At 37.6% G+C, this 22,616-nt stretch overlaps 1 protein-coding gene across 1 annotated transcript in view; it reads right to left on the minus strand.

Moving 5' to 3' along the window:
* The window catches only part of LOC117329853 (extracellular matrix protein 3-like), a 119,029-nt gene that overhangs the window by 77,659 nt on the left and 18,754 nt on the right, over positions 1-22,616 (minus strand).

Below are 22,616 nucleotides of genomic sequence, written 5' to 3' on the forward strand. Positions count from 1 at the left end.
TGAAAACAAAAAACACATCTTATTAGATAAAACTCGGGAATAAATTTCTCACCTCATTTGAAATACTGTCATGTCTACTGATGGAGAAGAATCGTTTTTTCACGTAATTGGTTTTTTGCTTGTACAAAACTATCACGTCAGTAACAGGCTTTGATAGACAAATCATTTACAAAGAGAAACTCATTTCAATATACAATCAGTTCTGAAATAGTTCTGTCATGAACTGTTGGGCGGCCACACTGCCATTTACAGTATTATTCTGACCCTACGGCTTTGAATACTGCTAAACTACATATGCTGTGACAAGGAAAAATGGTGTTTGGTTGTGTGATTGTAATTGAACTCGACATTTTTGATACAAAGGTGATCGCAACAGAGCATTATCAAGTCAACATTGGCCTTCAGCTGGTATGAATGGATAATTCACTGTTTGAACATGAATTCTAAATCTCTGTAGGATTCTGTGACAGGACCTCTATATTCTGATACAGTAAACAGAATGTCAGGTTAGCATGCAACAGTGTCTCCTCCGGGACGAGGAGAAATCGGTATAGATAAACGACAGATTATTGTCCAGTCGATGACATCACCGACCAAACCTTATTATATACACGCAACACATTCTGCAAAGGTTTATAAAGAGCTTGTCTGAGATGGCTATCTATTTGTCTGTGTGTAGTTGCATTTAATCTACTTCTGACAAATTAACTTCCATTAATTTGTTTTTAATGTGCAAAAGTAAATCCTTTAGATTTAAAGTAATGCTACCCTCAGAAAAAAAAATTAATATAACCGCCTAATCTCTCCTCCAATCAAATTAACTCTTACATGTCTCTCCACCAATCAAATTAACTCATACATGTAACAATTAACGATAACAGTATGATACAGCTCCACATGCAAACAGCTTGGAGTGGGGTCAAGTTCACAGCGATTTAATCATGGATAACTGAAGTAAGTCCCCTGATAAGTTTAAATGGGTACCATTAGAAGGAATTTCAAGATACAGGTACAAATAGTTGAGTGTGAAAAATTATTAGGAGACAAGCCGCAAGGATTTTCGCAGATTTTGTTTTATGTTATCCGAATCGACATCTAATGCATAGCCAAACCGTACACAGAGTCGGCGGCAAGCCAGCAGTAAGGACTAATACACAAGATATCATTTATATACAAAATATCAACACTTTTATCCCTTTTCAACCAATAATGGTCTCATTCATGCTATAAAATTTTGTCATTACATGTTGCTGCATACCACGATAAAGTTCATTGAGTATACGATGCAATAAAGTATTGTTTGTTGGAGACAGACATGTAGGAATATATATCCCAAAACTGCACGTTACTTGACCTCTAACCTTTGACACAGCATCTTGAACCATGACCTTCACACCACAGACACATGACCTCTAATCTCTAAGACACAACATATTGAACTGTGACCTAAATCCCAAACATTAAGATATTTAAAATTCTCTGAGACTTCAACCCTCACCTTTTTTGCCAAGGACAATAACCTTTAACCTCTGACCTCAAACAGAAGGACATCCAAGGCCTATTTAACCTTTATGACACTTTAACCTTGACCTGTAAGCCAAGGATACATGACCTCTAACCTTTATGATGCAACATCTCAAATCCTTACCTATATACCCTTTTCACCTTTTAACACATCTTGAACCATGACCTGAATGTCAAAGTTCATTACCATGACCCCTGACTAATGACTCACCCCTGATTTCCTTTAAGATGTATGACAAGCTAAACTTTTTCCCTGCCCTATAGGATAGATATAATTTATATGCTTGTACATCAAGTCTATTGATGAGATCTCTCTTTTCAACACAAAAAAAAATCCTTTCTTCTGAGGTTTACCTCATGGAAACCGAATATTAGGCAAGATTCGAAAGAAGGCTGAGGTGTGAGAATGTGACACCAGTGAGTAAAAACAGTGAGGAAACAGTTGCGTTTAAGTACATTTAATTTCAAGAAGTGCAATTTGAAGTAGTTTTAACAACTAGTGAGGGTCGATGTGGGCTAAAGATTCCATATTTGAATTAAAAATCCATTAGCAGCATGAACTTTGGGATCGATGGAATCGTTCCCGGTCTCCAGGATCTTGTCACAGTGCGCTACAAGAAATGCATCACCGACCAATGAATTACTAGCCACTGAATATTTAAAGACCTGTTCGTGGAAATTCCCTGAAACAAAAGGTTATTAAACTCCACTGGTGTGTGATCTAAACATTGTGTAACAACTGTGTATACCCACTGTCAGAAACCCTAGCAACAAACACTATCTACCCACTGTCAGAAACCCTAGCAACAAACACTATCTACCCACTGTCAGAAACCCTAGCAACAAACACTATCTACCCACTGTCAGAAACCCTAGCAACAAACACTATCTACCCACTGTCAGAAACCCTAGCAACAAACACTATATACCCACTGTCAGAAACCCTAGCAACAAACACTATTTACCCACTGTCAGAAACCCTAGCAACAAACACTATCTACCCACTGTCAGAAACCCTAGCAACAAACACTATCTACCCACTGTCAGAAACCCTAGCAACAAACACTATCTACCCACTGTCAGAAACCCTAGGAACGAACACTATCTACCCACTGTCAGAAACCCTAGCAACAAACACTATATACCCACTGTCAGAAACCCTAGCAACAAACACTATCTACCCACTGTCAGAAACCCTAGGAACGAACACTATCTACCCACTGTCAGAAACCCTAGCAACAAACACTATCTACCCACTGTCAGAAACCCTAGCAACAAACACTATCTACCCACTGTCAGAAACCCTAGGAACGAACACTATCTACCCACTGTCAGAAACCCTAGCAACAAACACTATCTACCCACTGTCAGAAACCCTAGCAACAAACACTATCTACCCACTGTCAGAAGGCATTGAAGTAGATTCCAGAAACTGTAGGTATCAACTGTCAGAAATCATAGCCAGCAACTCTTGGAAACCATGGTTATCCACTGTCAGAATCCCTCGCAACAAATATTTTCATCTGTCCACTGTCAGAAACCCTAGCAACGAACACTATCTATCCACTGTCAGAAACCCTAGCAAGAACACTATCTACCCACTGTCAGAAACCCTAGCAACAAACACTATTTACTCACTGTCAGAAACCCTAGCAAGAACACTATCTATCCACTGTCAGAAACCCTAGCAACAAATACTATCTATCCACTGTCAGAAACCCTAGCAACAAATACTATCTACCCACTGTCAGAAACCCTAGCAACAAATACTATCTATCCACTGTCAGAAACCCTAGCAACAAACACTATCTACCCACTGTCAGAAACCCTAGCAACAAACACTATTTACCCACTGTCAGAAACCCTAGCAACAAACACTATTTACCCACTGTCAGAAACCCTAGCAACAAACACTGTATACCCACTGTCAGAAACCCTAGCAACAAACACTATCTACCCACTGTCAGAAACCCTAACAACAAACACTATCTACCCACTGTCAGAAACCCTAGCAACAAACACTATATACCCACTGTCAGAAGGCATTGAAGTAGATTCCAGAAACAGTAGGTATCAACTGTCAGAAATCATAGCTAGAGACTCTTGGAAACCATGGTTATCCATTGTCAGAAACCCAAGCAACAAATATTTTCATCTGTCCACTGTCAGAAAACCTAGCAACGAACACCATCTACCCACTGTCAGAAAACCTAGCAACGAACACCATCTACCCACTGTCAGAAACCCTAGCAACGAACACTATCTATCCACTGTCAGAAACCCTAGCAACAAACACTATTAACCCACTGTCAGAAACCCTAGCAACGAACACTATATATCCACTGTCAGAAACCCTAGCAACAAACACTATTTACCCACTGTCAGAAACCCTAGCAACGAACACTATCTATCCACTGTCAGAAACCCTACCAATGAATACTATCTATCCACTGTCAGAAACCCTAGCAACAAACACTATTTACCCACGGTCAGAAACCATAGCAACAAACACTATCTATCCACTGTCAGAAACCCTAGCAAATAATACTTTAATCTACCCACTGTCAGAAACCCTACCAATGAATACTATCTATCCACTGTCAGAAACCCTAGCAACAAACACTATTAACCCACTGTCAGAAACCCTAGCAACGAACACTATCTATCCACTGTCAGAAACCCTAGCAAATAATACTTTAATCTATCCACTGTCAGAAACCCTACCAATGAATACTATCTATCCACTGTCAGAAACCCTAGCAACAAACACTATTTACCCACTGTCAGAAACCCTAGCAACAAACACTATTTACTCACTGTCAGAAACCCTAGCAACAAACACTATCTACTCACTGTCAGAAACCCTAGCAACAAACACTATCTACCCACTGTCAGAAACCCTAGCAACAAATACTATCTACCCACTGTCAGAAACCCTAGCAACAAACTCTATTAACCCACTGTCAGAAACCCTAGCAACAAACACTATTAACCCACTGTCAGAAACCCTAGCAACAAACTCTATTAACCCACTGTCAGAAACCCTAGCAACGAACACTATCTACCCACTGTCAGAAACCCTAGCAACAAACACTATCTATCCACTGTCAGAAACCCTAGCAACAAACACTATCTACCCACTGTCAGAAACCCTAGCAACAAACACTGTTAACCCACTGTCAGAAACCCTAGCAACAAACACTATCTACCCACTGTCAGAAACACTAGCAACAAACTCTATCTACCCACTGTCAGAAACCCTAGAAATAGCTTACAACTGTCGGAAATCTTATGTTGTCAGAAATCCTAGCTAAAAGAAACTCCAGGGACGAACTGTCAGAAACTCTTGGTCTTTCTAACCCCATGGTGATTTCTTTATCCTGGGAAGATTGAGCCGTTTGACTTCCATAATATTGACTTTGTAAAATCCAATACTACAGCATTTCTCTACGTAAATGTTAGTTTTAGCAGCTGTACAGATGTTTTTTGCGAAAAGACCGTACCGGATCACTGGTCGCTGTCACATGTCATATCCCCCTAATGGTAGCCATGTCAATACCTCTGTGGAGGTTACTCATCGATGAAACCGAATTCTTCACAAGAGTACGATGAAACCGAATTCTTCACAAGAGTACGAGGTACAGAAACATTACATCAGCTTCATCATACACAAAAACACATGAGCCAACATCATTATCATTGTGCAGGAAAATTCTAAACCTGAGAAGTCGATATCGGCTTACAGTTTCCAACCGTGTACACAGGAATTTTTGTAAATGTCCATGGGCAGGGCATGCCTCGGTACCTTATCTCCGATCTAAAGCATGACACCCCAAGTGGTACACGCATTAAAAACAAATAAAAGCGGCTGCATATGAAATGAGTCGCACCTTTCTCCAATTAGTGTGATGTCAATGGTTTCTCCAACCGTATAATCAGGTCTACAATGGTAGAACAATAAAAGTCAGCTTCAGTGTCAGTCATCTAGGTTTCACGTAGATATATTAAACATCAATGTTTCACGTAGTTTTTCATATAGATAATACATCAATGTTTCACATAGATTAAACATCAATATTTCACATAAATAAAACATCAGTGTTTCATGTAGATAAAACATCAATATTTCACATAGATAAAACGTCAATGTTTCACATAGATTAAACATCAATGTTTCACATAGATAAAACATCAATGTTTCACATAGATAAAACAATTCAATGTTTCACATAGATAAAACGTCAATGTTTCACATAGATTAAACATCAATATTTCACATAAATAAAACATCAATGTTTCATGTAGATAAAACAATTCAATGTTTCACATAGATAAAACGTCAATGTTTCACATAGATTAAACATCAATGTTTCACATAGATAAAACATCAATGTTTCACATAGATAAAACAATTCAATGTTTCACATAGATAAAACGTCAATGTTTCACATAGATTAAACATCAATGTTTCACATAAATAAAACATCAGTGTTTTATCAAATTTTCCGTAAAATTTTAATTTTAGGGTCAAAACAAGTTATCTACACTATTATTCCAGTAATGAAATGAACATGCCATAAAACGAACGGACATGTGACACATATGTGACTACACATAAGATACACATGACACCTTAAGCGAGAGCCACACACGATGGCCTTAACACACAGAAGACAATGGAAGGCCACGTACCTGAGGATGAATTCATCAATCATTTTACGCTACTATCATTATCAAACTAAAATCATTTTATTTGACAATTTGATTCAAAAAAGCCCGTAACATTAATTTTCTGATGACATAATTAAATTCATTAACAGTTAAAAGAAGGAATGTGTTCCAAATAATTAACAGACAGAGATTGGTTAGCGTGACACAATCGTGTGGAGGGTATCAGAGGGGGAGTCTGGACACTCTCTCAGCTTGGCACCAAGGTATGATGGATCCCTCCTATTACTCAACCAATCAGCATCTTCCTTATCACTTGTTCAAATCTGTCGACCATTAATCTCGATATATCTGTGACAGAAGATGAGAAATTCCCCAGTTTCGATCAAAGGCAGTAAGGAAATGCATGTTGTGTTTGGGCCACAATTATCGGCCTTTGTGCCCCCCACCTTTTCTTCTGAAAGACAGAGCCACTTAGCTATTTCTGCCTGACAGTGAGTGATGTCTAAGATGGAACCAGCTAACTAATTCAACTGTCCATCAAAAACCGGTAAGGCTCCAGGAAACGAAGAGATTGCAGAGTATCTGTCCATCACAACTCCAGGACCCCAAAGCCTTTTGACTCGAGCTGTGTCAATTATGATCCAAGCCAGCCATTGAAATATTCCTTACTTCAATAGTACAAAGATACCTATAAAACGCATCTAATAAAAGGTTTCCTCACCAAGAGAATTTGCCCGAAGAACATAATTTTGATTGACTTTAGGTGAACCATAGTGTTTTTGACCTAATGAATGTTTTGGGTGCGAAGCAGATTTTTGACCTTATGAACCTTGGTGCTTAAGATGTTTTTGACATCATGAATGCCGTTGAAGGTAAGAAATTTCCAAATTCATTATAATGATACAACACAGCTCTAAAAGTCTTTGAAAACATATGAAAACACCTCAAACAGTACAGTGAAACCTGATTTTATCGACACTCTTATGGCAGAGTCAATATGTCGGATATGACAGTGTGTCAGTAAAGTCAATATGTCGGATATGACAGTGTGTCAGTAAAGTCAGTGTGTCGGATATGACAGTGTGTCAGTAAAGTCAATGTGTCGGATATGACAGTGTGTCAGTAAAGTCAGTGTGTCGGATATGACAGTGTGTCAGTAAAGTCAATGTGTCGGATATGACAGTGTGTCAGTAAAGTCAATATGCCGGATATGACAGTGTGTCAGTAAAGTCAATATGTCAGATATGACAGTGTGTCCGTAAAGTCAGTGTGTCAGATATGACAGTGTGTCAGTAAAGTCAGTGTGTCGGATATGACAGTGTGTCAGTAAAGTCAATGTGTCAGATATGACAGTGTGTCAGTAAAGTCAGTGTGTCAGATATGACAGTGTGTCAGTAAAGTCAATATGTCGGATATGACAGTGTGTCAGTAAAGTCAATGTGTCAGATATGACAGTGTGTCAGTAAAGTCAGTGTGTCAGATATGACAGTGTGTCAGTAAAGTCAGTGTGTCAGATATGACAGTGTGTCAGTAAAGTCAATATGTCGGATATGACAGTGTGTCAGTAAAGTCAGTGTGTCAGATATGACAGTGTGTCAGATATGACAGTGTGTCAGATATGACAGTGTGTCAGTAAAGTCAATATGTCGGATATGACAGTGTGTCAGTAAAGTCAATGTGTCAGATATGACAGTGTGTCAGTAAAGTCAGTGTGTCAGATATGACAGTGTGTCAGTAAAGTCAGTGTGTCAGATATGACAGTGTGTCAGTAAAGTCAATATGTCGGATATGACAGTGTGTCAGTAAAGTCAGTGTGTCGGATATGACAGTGTGTCAGTAAAGTCAGTGTGCCAGATATGACAGTGTGTCAGTAAAGTCAATATGTCAGATATGACAGTGTGTCAGTAAAGTCAGTGTGTCAGATATGACAGTGTGTCCGTAAAGTCAGTGTGTCAGATATGACAGTGTGTCAGTAAAGTCAATATGTCGGATATGACAGTGTGTCAGTAAAGTCAATATGTCAGATATGACAGTGTGTCAGTAAAGTCAGTGTGTCAGATATGACAGTGTGTCAGTAAAGTCAATATGTCGGATATGACAGTGTGTCAGTAAAGTCAATGTGTCGGATATGACAGTGTGTCGGTAAAGTCAATATGTCGGATATGACAGTGTGTCGGTAAAGTCAATATGTCGGATATGACAGTGTGTCAGTAAAGTCAATATGTCGGATATGACAGTGTGTCAGTAAAGTCAATATGTCGGATATGACAGTGTGTCGGTAAAGTCAGTGTGTCGGATATGACAGTGTGTCAGTAAAGTCAGTGTGTCAGATATGACAGTGTGTCAGTAAAGTCAGTATGTCGGATATGACAGTGTGTCAGTAAAGTCAATATGTCAGATATGACAGTGTGTCAGTACAGTCAGTGTGTCAGATATGACAGTGTGTCAGTAAAGTCAATATGTCGGATATGACAGTGTGTCAGTAAAGTCAGTGTGTCAGATATGACAGTGTGTCAGTAAAGTCAATATGTCGGATATGACAGTGTGTCGGTAAAGTCAGTGGGTCGGATATGACAGTGCGTCAGTTAAGTCAGTGTCGGATATGACAGTGTGTCAGTAAAGTCAATATGTCGGATATGACAGTGTGTCAGTAAAGTCAGTGTGTCGGATATGACAGTGTGTCAGTAAAGTCAATATGTCGGATATGACAGTGTGTCGGTAAAGTCAGTGTGTCGGATATGACAGTGTGTCAGTAAAGTCAATATGTTGGATATGACAGTGTGTCAGTAAAGTCAGTGTGTCAGATATGACAGTGTGTCAGTAAAGTCAATATGTCGGATATGACAGTGTGTCAGTAAAGTCAATATGTCAGATATGACAGTGTGTCAGTAAAGTCAGTGTGTCAGATATGACAGTGTGTCAGTAAAGTCAATATGTCGGATATGACAGTGTGTCAGTAAAGTCAGTGAGTCAGATATGACAGTGTGTCAGTAAAGTCAATATGTCGGATATGACAGTGTGTCAGTAAAGTCAGTGTGTCAGATATGACAGTGTGTCATTAAAGTCAATATGTCGGATATGACAGTGTGTCAGTAAAGTCAGTGTGTCAGATATGACAGTGTGTCATTAAAGTCAATTTGTCGGATATGACAGTGTGTCAGGAAAGTCAGTGTGTCGGATATGACAGTGTGTCAGTAAAGTCAATATGTCGGATATGACAGTGTGTCAGTAAAGTCAGTGTGTCGGATATGACAGTGTGTCGGTAAAGTCAGTGTCTGCCATGACAGTTGGACATATCATCATTCTGGTGGAAATGGTAAGATATATTACAGGATGTTGTTAAAGACAGTGGTCGGTTTCAGTAAATCAGCAAATTCTGGGAAGAATTCAAGAAAAGGACGGGTTTTTTTATCAAAGATGTAGGGAGCTTATTACTGCAAAAACATAATACCTACCATGGCGAACTTCCTGTATGGAATTTTACACTATAAAGTCAATGAACTTTGAAAAGCTTTCAAATGACCCAGATCACATGATTTCAAACATTTACAGGAATTATACAGGATTTAATTGATAACTATCAGAGATACCTAACTAATTGAACTTTCTTTTTATTAGACATGGTGGCACATTTTTTTCTTTTTTTTTTTTTAAATCTGTCAAAACACTATTCATTTTTTTCAAATGTTATAAAGTTACAGTGAGTGTGCTTTAGGTAAAAAGCAAAGTGGAGGAACTCCATTTCTCGGTAATTCACAGATTTGATGTGCCAACACTGTGGGACGGTGTTTATCATTAACGAGAAAAAGGAACCCATGCTCATTCTAGATAGTAGAAGATGGACGGGCTGTAAAATTGTCTGAATGTAAGAAACGAGTGACATTAGGAGATAGAGCGACATGCACAGTATCACAGACCATGCTAATGATTTTTTGTAGAGAGCTTGGAGGTGTTTTCTATACTGAAGCCTGCTAATAGCATCCATTAGAGTCATTCTTCTCAATGTCCACAGAGCCCAAGAGACACTTGGAAGCAGATGTTTAACAGGCCGGGTAAGAGGCTTTCACAGGATTGGCCAGTCTGGTTGGCCCAGGGGCCCTGGACTGTCAAGCTGGCCCTGATTGAGAGCAGTTTTACTTGAATACATGTATTTCTTCCGCAGTGATATATCGTGTTTCTCTTCAAAAAATACAAAACCTTGAAGTTTTTTGCAAAGAAGTGAACAATAGCTGAAAGAAAGGCGATCCTGCCGATAGCAGACGGAATTGGTAATTCCATTCCCTTGCGACCAGTCATGCATTTCAAACTAAATGGAAGTCTCGTCCATATTTCTCGTGTTTTTGCAGCGTCGGAACAGATACATTGGCAAACATGCATTGTCTTTGAGAGTTACGGCTACCCTTGTCACAATAAACTCTATCTGTGTTCCAAATCCACACAGCGAAGTAAATTACGTCTGTCTTTATCTTTCGGAGCTGAAGACTAACCCGCTCTCCATCATCACAGATGTCTAATACAACATTACCTAGTCTCTGTATCTCAGAACTCTTATACAACGTAACATGGTCTCTGTATCTCAGAATTATTATACAACATTACCTGATCTCCGTATCTCAGAACTCTTATACAACATAACCTTGTATCCGTATCTAAGTACTCTAGCTAAAATATACAACATAACCTGGTCTCCTTATCCCAGAACTCTTATAGAACATAACCTAGTCTCTGTATCTCAGAACTCTTATACAACATAACCTGATCTCCTTATCTCAGAACTCTTATACAACATAACCTGGTCTCCGTATCTCAGAACTCTTATACAACATAACCTGGTCTCCATATCTCAGAACTCTTATACAACATAACCTAGTCTCTGTATCTCAGAACTCTTATACAACATAACCTGGTCTCCGTAACTCAGAACTCTTATACAACATAACCTGGTCTCCGTAACTCAGAACTCTTATACAACATAACCTGATCTCCGCGTATCTCAGAACTCTTATACAACATAACCTGATCTCCGTATCTCAGAACTCTTATACAACATAACTTAGTCTCCGTATCTCAGAACTCTTATACAACATAACATGGTCTCTGTATCTCAGAACTCTTATACAACATAACCTAGTCTCTGTATCTCAGAACTCTTATACAACATAACCTTGTCTCCGTATCTCAGAACTCTTATACAACATAACCTGGTCTCCGTATCTCAGAACTCTTATACAACATAACCTGGTCTGCGTATTTCAGAACTCTTATACAACATAACCTGATCTCCGTATCTCAGAACTCTTATACAACATAACCTGATCTCCGTATCTCAGAACTCTTATACAACATGACCTGATCTCCGTATCTCAGAACTCTTATACAACATAACTTAGTCTCCGTATCTCAGAACTCTTATACAACATGACCTGATCTCCGTATCTCAGAACTCTTATACAACATAACTTAGTCTCCGTATCTCAGAACTCTTATACAACATAACCTGATCTCCGTATCTCAGAACTCTTATACAACATAACCTGGTCTCCGTATCTCAGAACTCTTATACAACATAACCTGGTCTCCGTATCTCAGAACTCTTATACAACATAACTTAGTCTCCGTATCTCAGAACTCTTATACAACATAACCTCCGTATCTCAGAACTCTTATACAACATAACCTCGTCTCCGTATCTCAGAACTCTTATACAACATAACTTAGTCTCCGTATCTCAGAATTGGTTTAACCTTTTTAACATCCCTTCCTTTGCATTCTATTTCAAGGACCATTACAGGAACATATTATAACATGCCTTTCGATCACATCAGAGCGATTGTCTTTACTGTTTTAAACTTTATAAAATATGCATTTCCCTGTTTAACCATGAGGTCTGTAGCAAAAAAAAAACTGCTTATTGAGCTAATACAAATCTGTCTGTCTTACTGAAATCATGGTAAGAAAACTTCTAAAACAGTAGGTGTCGTTAAGGAAATCAATGCAGAAGAGAAACAGGAACACAATCAAATTATGTAGAAGAGTGAAGCTTGATTTAAAACTTAATTCATAGTGTTTCTCCAATCCAATAGAGGAAGAGAAATCTTATTTAAGACTGTGGATTGGTGCCAAAGATCCTGGCTAGGTCAGGTTTATACCAACCTTTGACAGGGACATCCATCAGGGTACTAAATGGTGTTACATAATTATACAGCTGGGAGGGCTATGCAACAACAACCAATACACACAGCAGACTCTGTGTAGCTGCCATCCAAAATATCTCAACTTCAGTTTCAGGTCTAGTCTAATACTATTCCAGGAATCACAGTACTGGGTACTTTGTGTCATTTTCTCCTTCGGTGAATCACAGAAGACAGAACACTGTAGTGGTGCATTACGTAGTTCCAGGACTCTTGCATCATTCAAAAATTAGACGGTCCTCAAAAGAAACAGTTATTGACCTCAAAGGAAAAGGTTATTGACCTCAAATTAGCAAAAGCTAAACTAAGATAGGATTAAAGTTTATCCATTAACAAGAATTGTGAAACAAAAATAAAAAAAGTTTTGGGCAAGACGGAGGCATGATGAGCTCAAGGGGATCACTGATGGAGAAAGACTGAGTACCTGAAAAAACACATTCGAACAACACAATCAATGCAATACATGCCCCTTTTGGCCCCTGCTAAAAATAGTAACAGTGACCTTGACCTTGACCCTGAAACTAATTTTTTTTGGTCCTTTGTCATTGTGTGAAGATTGATCAAAATCCCTCAAGGAATGAAGCCGCTAGGGTGTAATTTTGACGTTATGTCCGTACATACATACGAGATTGACGGAGGGGAAACCTATGGAGAGAAAACCATTTTCATTGACAGGGGAGTAAAAACAAAGATAATGTAATAGTATTGACAGGACACAGTGTATACAGCCGTAGCTGTCTCTCCTTACAGATCATATGATGGCTGAGAATGACCAATGACAGGAAATGTGTCACATGTTTCAGTCTACTATATAGTCGGAGTCGCAGACAACGGGACGGAACCTCACCAAGGGGTGATACATGATGACCGATGATGACCAGTATTGACCAGTGAAGACCAGTGAGATGATGGGTCAGTTACTAGAAATGTTCAGGATGTGGTTGCAATGGTTTTTAAAGACCAAATGCTTCACAGTACCATCCTACACATGACCACAGTCAACCCTACACACGACCTACACACGACCACAGTCAACCCTACACACGACCACAGTCAACCCTACACACGACCACAGTTGACCCCATAACAATGGCTACATTTGACCCCACACATGACCAGTTGACCCTACACACAACAACAGTCAACTCTTAAAACACATGACCATAGTTGACCCTACACATGATCGCAGTTGACACCACACTTGACCAGTTGACCCTACACATGACCACAGTCAACCCTTCACACTACCACAGTGGACCCTTCACACAACCATAGTTGACTCTACACAGTACCATAGTTGACTCTACACAGTACCATAGTTGACCCTACACATGACCACATTTGACCCTACACATGACCACAGTTGACCCTACACACAACCACATGCAGTTGACTCTACACAGTACCACAGTTGACTCTACACAGTACCATAGTTGACCCTACATATGACCACAGTTGACCCTATATATGACCACAGTTGACCCTTCACACGACCTCAGTTGACCCTACACACGACCAGTCGACCCTACACACGACCACAGTTGACCCTACACACGACCACAGTTGACCCTTCACACGACCTCAGTTGACCCTACACATGACCACAGTCGACCCTACACATGACCAGTCGACACTACACACGACCACAGTTGACCCTACACACGACCACAGTTGACCTTTCACACGACCACAGTTGACCCTTCACACGACCTCAGTTGACCCTACACATGACCCCAGTTGACCCTACACACGACCCCAGTTGACCCTACATATGACCACAGTCGACCCTACATATGACCACAGTCGACCCTACACATGACCCCAGTTGACCCCACACATGACCAGTTGACCCTACACATGACCACAGTTGATCCTACACACAACCACGGAGACCCTAAATACGACCACATTTGACCCTACAAACAATCACATTTGACCCTACACACGACCACAGTCGACCCAGCCAGCTAGTGCAGTTGACCCTATACACATGGCTACATTTGAACCTACACATGACCACATTTGACCACACAAATGACCAAAGTTGTCTGCTGTTAAGCCATATACCCAATGATACAGACATCATACAGCTTTTTTATCCCCAGCCTGGAGGTAATGTGACATTATAGGTACATAACCAGCCTACCATTATCTATGCTAGACATATCTTCATGGGTCTGACCTGGTACGTCCGGAATCCCTAGGGATCCATTATCTACTGTATCTGCCTGGTCAGTGATGTGAGAGGGATACTGAGGAATTGATTAGAGACTAGACTCAAATCTCTGGAGAGTTGAGACACAGTGATACATTTCTATAGCAACCCACATCAGATCGCAAAACGGTCTTACATCATTCTCCACTACACTCACATCTCGTTGGCCCATTGGCACAAAAATTTGATTTCTGTCGAATCGCTATGACATAATGGAGAGTTAGATGTGTCACTGTTTCGCAGGCAAAACCTTAACCCAATATACAAGTCAGCGTGAAATTGCCACGAACCAGTTTGGTGACTGACACTTCGTCTTCAGGGAGAGAAATTCCAAAAGAAACGGATAATACTTCACTGGTACAGTGTACTTAATGCCCCTATACATAGGACATTTTTTGTCTGCGTGAAATGTCCAGTGGGAGTCATTCTCCAGGTAATGACGACTACTACATAAGACAACAGATAAAACTTTAAGACAGACGACAAAAGACCCGCCATTAATGAAAAGTCACATTGATTAGAGTACATTTTTTACCAATAACATGTCGACTCTCACAATAACCAGAGCTTCTTTAAAAGAACATCGAACATTATTGTATGTTTTTATGCCATTAAAGTATACTAGTACAGTGCATTACAGAAGTTCGATTTGCCTAATTACCCCCGCGAACAGTACAAGTTCTGATTTAACGATGTTCCAAATTATCCTGGAGGTCGTAAATGATGCTACAGAAAAGAGAGGTTATAGGTTCGCATACACCATAATACACCCAGGCCTAATTCTAAATTGTCTAATTTCTACCAATCACTTTTTATTATCAGAGGCCAGGAAATGGCAGCCATTAGTCCAATTGAAAAAGAAATTTTCAACAAGTTCATGGTGACATAATCTACTTGCTACTTAGGGGCCATGATAGCAAATTCAGTTAGAACACTGGCCACGTAACCTCAGGTAAAGGTCTGAGGTTCGTGGTACGATGGTCCGTAGCCAGTTTTTGTTTCTTGAGAAGCTGAAAAAAAGGCTAGTCTATACTGTCCTTGGGATCTTAGGCGAGAGACTTTACCCAAATTGCTTTGGATGCATGGTATGCGACAGGCCTCCCGTATGTTGTTCGATGAGGTAGCCACCAGCTACTACAAGGAGAACTCCGCCTCAAAATTACCCTGGCTGTTCACAGGGAGATAAACCCAACAAACAAACAAGATTATATATACTGAATGTGAGAGAACTTTCCACCAATCAAAAATTGTACAATGTGTGATTCAGCCAATCAGAAATTGTACATAATGTAATTTAAGCCAATCAGAGATCTCCTTGGTTTCCATGGTGACAAACCATGTTTATCCAGCAATAACCCCATTGCTTAGTAATATCTATTACAGTTTGGTTTTGTTTTTGTTTAACATCCTATTAACAACCAGGGTCATTTAAGGATGTGCCAGGTTTTGGATGTGGAGGAAAGCCAGAGTACCTGGAGAAAAACCACCGGCCTACGGTCAGTAACTGGCAACTGCCCCACATAGTTTTCGAACTCGCAACCCAGAGGTAGAGGGCTAGTGATAAAGTGTCGGGACACCTTAACCACTCGCCACCGCAGCAACGATCTATTACAGATTAGGGCAAATGCCACCTAATGTCCTGTAATAACCCACCCCAACACTCAGCCAAGTCTATTTGTTGGCTCCTGAGGTTATCATTACTGGTACCAAAAACAAGTAATACTATACAATTATCTTATATTAACAAATATACAAAAACAGTTTTCTTACAAAAAAAAAAAAAAAAATCCCCAAAAAAACGGTAAAAATCTCCATGACATATGTACACCAGATAGTGAAGAAATCTGAATAAGAAAAGGAGAAAAAAATAGAAGGAAAATAACAATGTCCCTGAATTCATTTGACCGATATACCACAATTTGGTAGCCTGCTGATGCTATAGGAAATAATTAAAAGCCACAGGGATCACTTCTGACAAAAAGGATTATCAGCATCTTCCATTAATATTGAGCATATATCTCCCTAGTAAATATGTCCGACATACTTTCTAATTTCTACGATATGCTAAGAACAATGTATTTTTTGTTGAGTTTATGACTTTATTACGATTATAAGTACATGTATATCGAGTCATGTTTTGGGGATTAAGAGCGAGATGCTTGCAAAGATAGCGAAAGAGAGTCAGTCTGTTTCAGAAATTAGGGCAAGAGTTTTAAACATTTTGATTAATGTAGGAATTTAAATTAAGATTCTAATGGAGTTAACACTACATCTTGTGTGTATCTTTCCCTTGAAGTCTTTTCGCAAATCTCCTCCCTCAATCACGGTACTGACAAGTTGTCAAAGTCGACACTGTCTGCCTGGCGACCTCTACACATATCATCGACCTTCTCTATCATATAAATGTGTGCGATGCTATGAGAGTCGGATCCAGTCAGAAATCTGCACCTTCAGTGTTAGGGGATACTAATTGGATCCCTGCAGACATTCTGATTGGTTAACACTTGTTGCCTTATGAGTCATGTGACATTTGACCTGTGGCGGGACACTCCAGTCAAACCGTAGCCAATTCAATTAAACTCCATTGGTAGAAAACAGGAAAACGGATGAAAACATTAAACATTAGCTATTTCTTTTTAAGTCACATTGCCAGTTTTTTTTAAAATATAATTTCACTGTCATGATTTCTATATTTCATAATTTTTTATACATGAATTGTTGAAAACAAGACTCCAGGGTTGCAGAATAACATGATATATAGCCAACACATTCAAATTAATCATTTCACAACAATGGATTTATATCAAAAGAGGTTATATAAGATGTGTCTTCTGTAAAGTCATTCATCAAAATATAATATATATGGCTCACTTAAAACTTCGCACATAATTCGATTATATCTGATTTAACAGAAATGTCAATGGAAACCTCAAATTTCATCCCCCTCTGAATTAACAAATACATCAATATTACCGACATTTTTTGTGAATATCTCAATGGCCACCATATGCCTTACCAACAATTTTTTTATTCAAATATTGATAACTCGTTGCTTTTTGAAGGTAAATTCTTATCTTGTACGGAGGTGTTTTAGACAGATGTAGTTGTTCAACCTTGACAAGAGGAAGTCCATGGCGACGGAAAGAGATTGAAACGATGCTGCCGTGAAGATATCAGAAAAGCTGAGCTAGTTCTTTGATACACAGAAAATCCCCGGCGTCAGTTCAAAGCAATCATTTTAGACTTTTAGCTCAAAATGTGCCAATTTGTTAAAAAAAATATCATTTAAGACAAAGTTTAATGAAAATATACAATGGTTTGGTTCAAAGCAATCTTTGATTTTTAAGCTCTAAATGCGCCAATTTGTTACAAAAAATCACTTACACAAAATTTAATGAAAATATACAATGGCGTAGGTAATTGTATCTTCATTCAAGCCATTTACAAATAAAGTGTGTTTTTGATCTAGTCAAAGAGCTTCACAAACTTTAATCAAGATGAAAAGAACAAGATGCCATAGAAAACTCTTTGTGAAATACTGAGGTGTTCATTAGCAAAGTGTCGGCTGCTCAGCTCCACGTGGAGATCTTAATGAAACCGCTTTTTTAATAGTTAACTTATCTTTAATAGAAGTATAACGATATTTTCATTTTTAGAGTGAAATTTCAGATTACATTTCCTGGAATTTTCCTTTCTGAAACACAATGAACACGCTTTGAACTGTATTGTAAAAATAGAGTTTTAATTTCTCAGACAATATTAGCTTTACAACTCCAGCAGGGTACTGAGACAAACTCCTTTTCGTTGACATGTTAATACGTACAATATAATTTTTCTGGTTTCTTGTAAATGTATGTAAATATGTATTTTGCTTGATGAGTCAAGTTTAGCCTGGAGAGGTTATATGAAGCGGTTGAGTCACCTTAAAAGCCATAATCCACACCTACGACAAGCAGGCGACAGATTTGTATCTTCATCAGAGGGCTGGTACAGTCCGTACAAAAACACACAGTCTGACAGATAAATCAATTTTCTTTTTACATTCCAGTAAAAAAAAATTGTATTCCTAACAGAACAACCCTTTAAAGCATGTTTAAAAATAATTTCACCCATCATTCAAATTTTAACCTTGACTTTCAAATACTTCCATCCATAACATATTTTGAAAATCATTCATCATTCTAAAAATGTTTTTGTGCAATCATAATACAAAGATAAAATTGACATATTCCATACTGCTTCGGCTTATTTAATCCATGATAGAGGGGTCTTAGTTATGTAAATTTTATGCATATTTTCTCTCCCTTAAATTAAATGCAGAAATCATAAACTGCAACATCTGTATAACGCTCACAACATCAATGTATTATAAAAAGGAAAAGCAAGCTAAGAAACCGCACAAATATAATGAAAGTATGTTCTTATATTCTCAGGGAAAGTTATTTAAGAGAGACATTTTTAGAGAAAACTATTTCTAATTAGAGAAAGTCATTCTCAGAGAAAATTACTTCTAATACAGGAAATCCTTCTCAGTGAGTTCATTTCTTTAAAGTGAGAATAATTAGAGTATCAGTGAGTTCATTTCTTTAAAGTGAGAATAATTAATATCTTTCTCTGTGAAATTCATTTCTAACAGATGGAACCCTTTTCAGTGATTTCATTTCTAATAGAGAAAATCATGCATTCTTAATTAGTGAAAATCATTTCTAATTAGAGAAAATCATTCAGTGAAATTTTTTTCTAATAGATAAAATTGTTCTCAGAGAAAATTATTCTCAGTGAAAATCGTTTCTAATAGAGAAAAATTGTTCGCAGAGAAAATTATTTCTAACGAAGAAAATCATTCTCAGTGAAAATCGTTTCTAATAGAGAAAAATTGTTCTCAGAGAAAATTATTTCTAATGAAGAAAATCAAAAATAAAACGTAACAACTTTTCAAACAAATTCTCAACATTTATTGAATTTTGTCTTTGAAAGTTCGGAGAGAATTACGCTTACGTATATAACAAACATGACAGCTATGGACATTAACTCTAAGCCAAGTGAATACATTGGATATTAATGTTCTCTGAAACGGGCATCTGAGGAAAATTTATTGCCCATTTCATACGTGTAGTTCATATAAAAGATAGGTAGTTGCAGATGTTCTGCACTCGAAAAAGATCATATGTTTAGTACGACTCACAGTCTAGTTGTTAAATCTTTTGTTTATCTTAAACCTAATCTTGTGTATTACTTATACACAAATATATGACATCATCAAGGGATTTGTTTCATTTCTGCACATTGCAACATTTTAATTTTAGTGTGTTAGCAGAGCTTGAAAGTCTTTGCCAACTATTACCTCACAAGAAAGCAGTGTTATATGACTGCAGTTTGGTCCAGTTCTTTCAAAAACAAACAATTATAGCCCAACTGGGCAAATCCTTTTAACATGATGATTAATGAAAGTGATCTGTATAATGCTCATTTTTTTTCATAATGCTGACACAATTCTTGGCAATGGCCCTATCCATGATGCTAAAATCCCCATTGTAATCTTACAATTCTGATAAAAAATTTTTTTTACTAAAATTTCATTCCAGAATTTAAACAGCATTATCTCAGATTAATTTATTTGGGTATACCATACATGCTTTTTCTTATTAACAAATTATGCTGTTTTGCTTTCAGTTGCAGATTTTATTTTTTTTTCTGATAAACAATTTTTTTTTTTAAAGGCCACAGTAGTCGATTTCCTCACAATAAAAGTATACTCATAAAAGTCATTCATCAAGCTCTTGGCCGAAATTCAAACTTCCTACGAAGGTTTTAGAAGAGCAATGCGAAAACCGGTGACCCGATCTCACCTTCCGACCACACAAGGTCCACCCTCCTTCATCACGAGACCTCGGAGACCTCAGACAAGGTTTGGCACATGACTGTGTGCTATTGTCACAGAAAGATTGACTCATACTTGTAAACACCATCAAATCCCAGGTCTTCCTCAACAATATCAAGTTCTGAGCTTTTTGAGAGCTCAGTGAATTTTTGTAACTTCATCCACATGGCCGGATTTACTGCTGACTCCAGGCAAATTTTAGTTTGTACATTTTACTAATTCAGCAACATTTTCTATTTTTCATGAAGATAAATGTTCACTGTACACGTCAACTGTGAAATTATTTTAGGTCTTAAGAAATCTTTTTTTCTTGGTTGTCAAGAGAAATGAGAAATCTATATAACCCATAATTTTGATAAACTGTATTTCTATGAACAGGTGACACCTGTATATATCTAACAATGCATTAAAAATAGATACATTCTAAATCACGAAACAATATATTATTTACATTGCGCCAGCCATCTATCAAAATTGACCTTACCTGTTATCAAATATTTATCAACAAAATAAAACCAGACATGTTATAAAAATGCTAAGTTATCAGGTGAAGATGGCGATGATCAGAGGACAAGGATGATGATGACAACGACGACGACGATGACGATGATGATGATGATGTTTGAAAAAATATTTTCATGAGAAATGTTATCTGTGCATTGTGTGTTAAAATTGTATTGAAATCTTGAAAATATTTTGAAAAATGAAAATATCTCATAAAAAATAAATTAAAAAAAAATGGCAATGGCTCAAGATAACATTATCACCTTAATTATTTGTATTTAACTTTTATAATGATTTTCTGAAAGCTCTTCCAGGATGTAAACATACACAAAAAACAGATATAATCTTGACAAAAAAACCCAAGGCTATTAAAAACTATCTCTGAAATGTCAATATCAATAATTAAATGGTTGACAGATTAAATTTATTGTCAACAAGAAGGCAATTTGTATGACAGACAAATCAGTTTCAGTGAAAAGAAGCCCTGCAGGCTGTTGTTACAATCGGCATCAACGACCTTGAAACATCGTGAAATTGATTCTTAATGATGTTACAAATAATTGCCTATTACCCTCCAAAACAATCGATATAATTCTACAAAAATCTCAAATCCACGCCAGAGTGACCCAAATATCTGAAATGCACTTAAATTTAACCCCAAATCATCTTTGCTTTAGATTGATTTTACTTACATGAATTAAAATTGAATATATTTCACTGTTTTGAAATATGCATAATATAAAATCATTATTCTGTCAGAAATGTCTATTTAACTGTCATTTAACCAGGTTCATTGGCAGAAAAATGAACATTTGACAGTATATAAATATGATATACTGTCACACATCCGAACCACACTTAGTAACCTATACTTTTTTGACATAATTAAAAATATTGAAAAACAATTTGTAAATTTTCTATCTGAGTAGCTCAAGCTCAAATACAGAACTCTCACAACTGTTGTGTCGGAATCAATGATTCACCAGGACCTTTAAATCAGTATTAGCAGATCAGAGCAAGCTGAAATCATCACTTGTAAACGAATTGATCTTAGTGTCACATCAAGTTAACCTTTATCTCTGCGAACATTCATCACTTTTGAATCATTCTCCACATATCTTGACCTTGGGGAGAAAGCAATCTTTAAAATCGATATAAGCTGATGATGATGTACAGCAAAGTTTTTTGAGTGAATTGAAGCAGTAAAACTTTATGATGTAGTCAAGATTATGCGTTAAATCGGGGAACGATACAAATCTCTCATCACACACAACTACACGACTAGACTGTAAGGCTTTCTGTTGGCCAATAAGGACCTTATTCATTGACAGTAATAATGTTTTTCAAATTAAGTTATTCAAATACGGTGTATGCGGCAGTGTTTTTTTTAATTTATTTTATAATCTTATACTTCATCCAAATCTGACAATCTGTCTAATAACATATTTTTTAATTCATTCAATGGCATATTTCCCTCAAATCTGACGATCTGTTTAATATCATATTTAAAAATATATAATCGTATATATCTTTATGATCTGACAATCTCTCTAATAGCATAAGCTTTGGTAATGTTATGTAATGTTAAACCACGGCATAAAGAATTTTTTTTTTGTAACTGATCCATGTA

This window comes from Pecten maximus, chromosome 6, assembly GCF_902652985.1.
Source record: "Pecten maximus chromosome 6, xPecMax1.1, whole genome shotgun sequence".
In the NCBI taxonomy this organism is placed as follows: domain Eukaryota; kingdom Metazoa; phylum Mollusca; class Bivalvia; order Pectinida; family Pectinidae; genus Pecten; species Pecten maximus.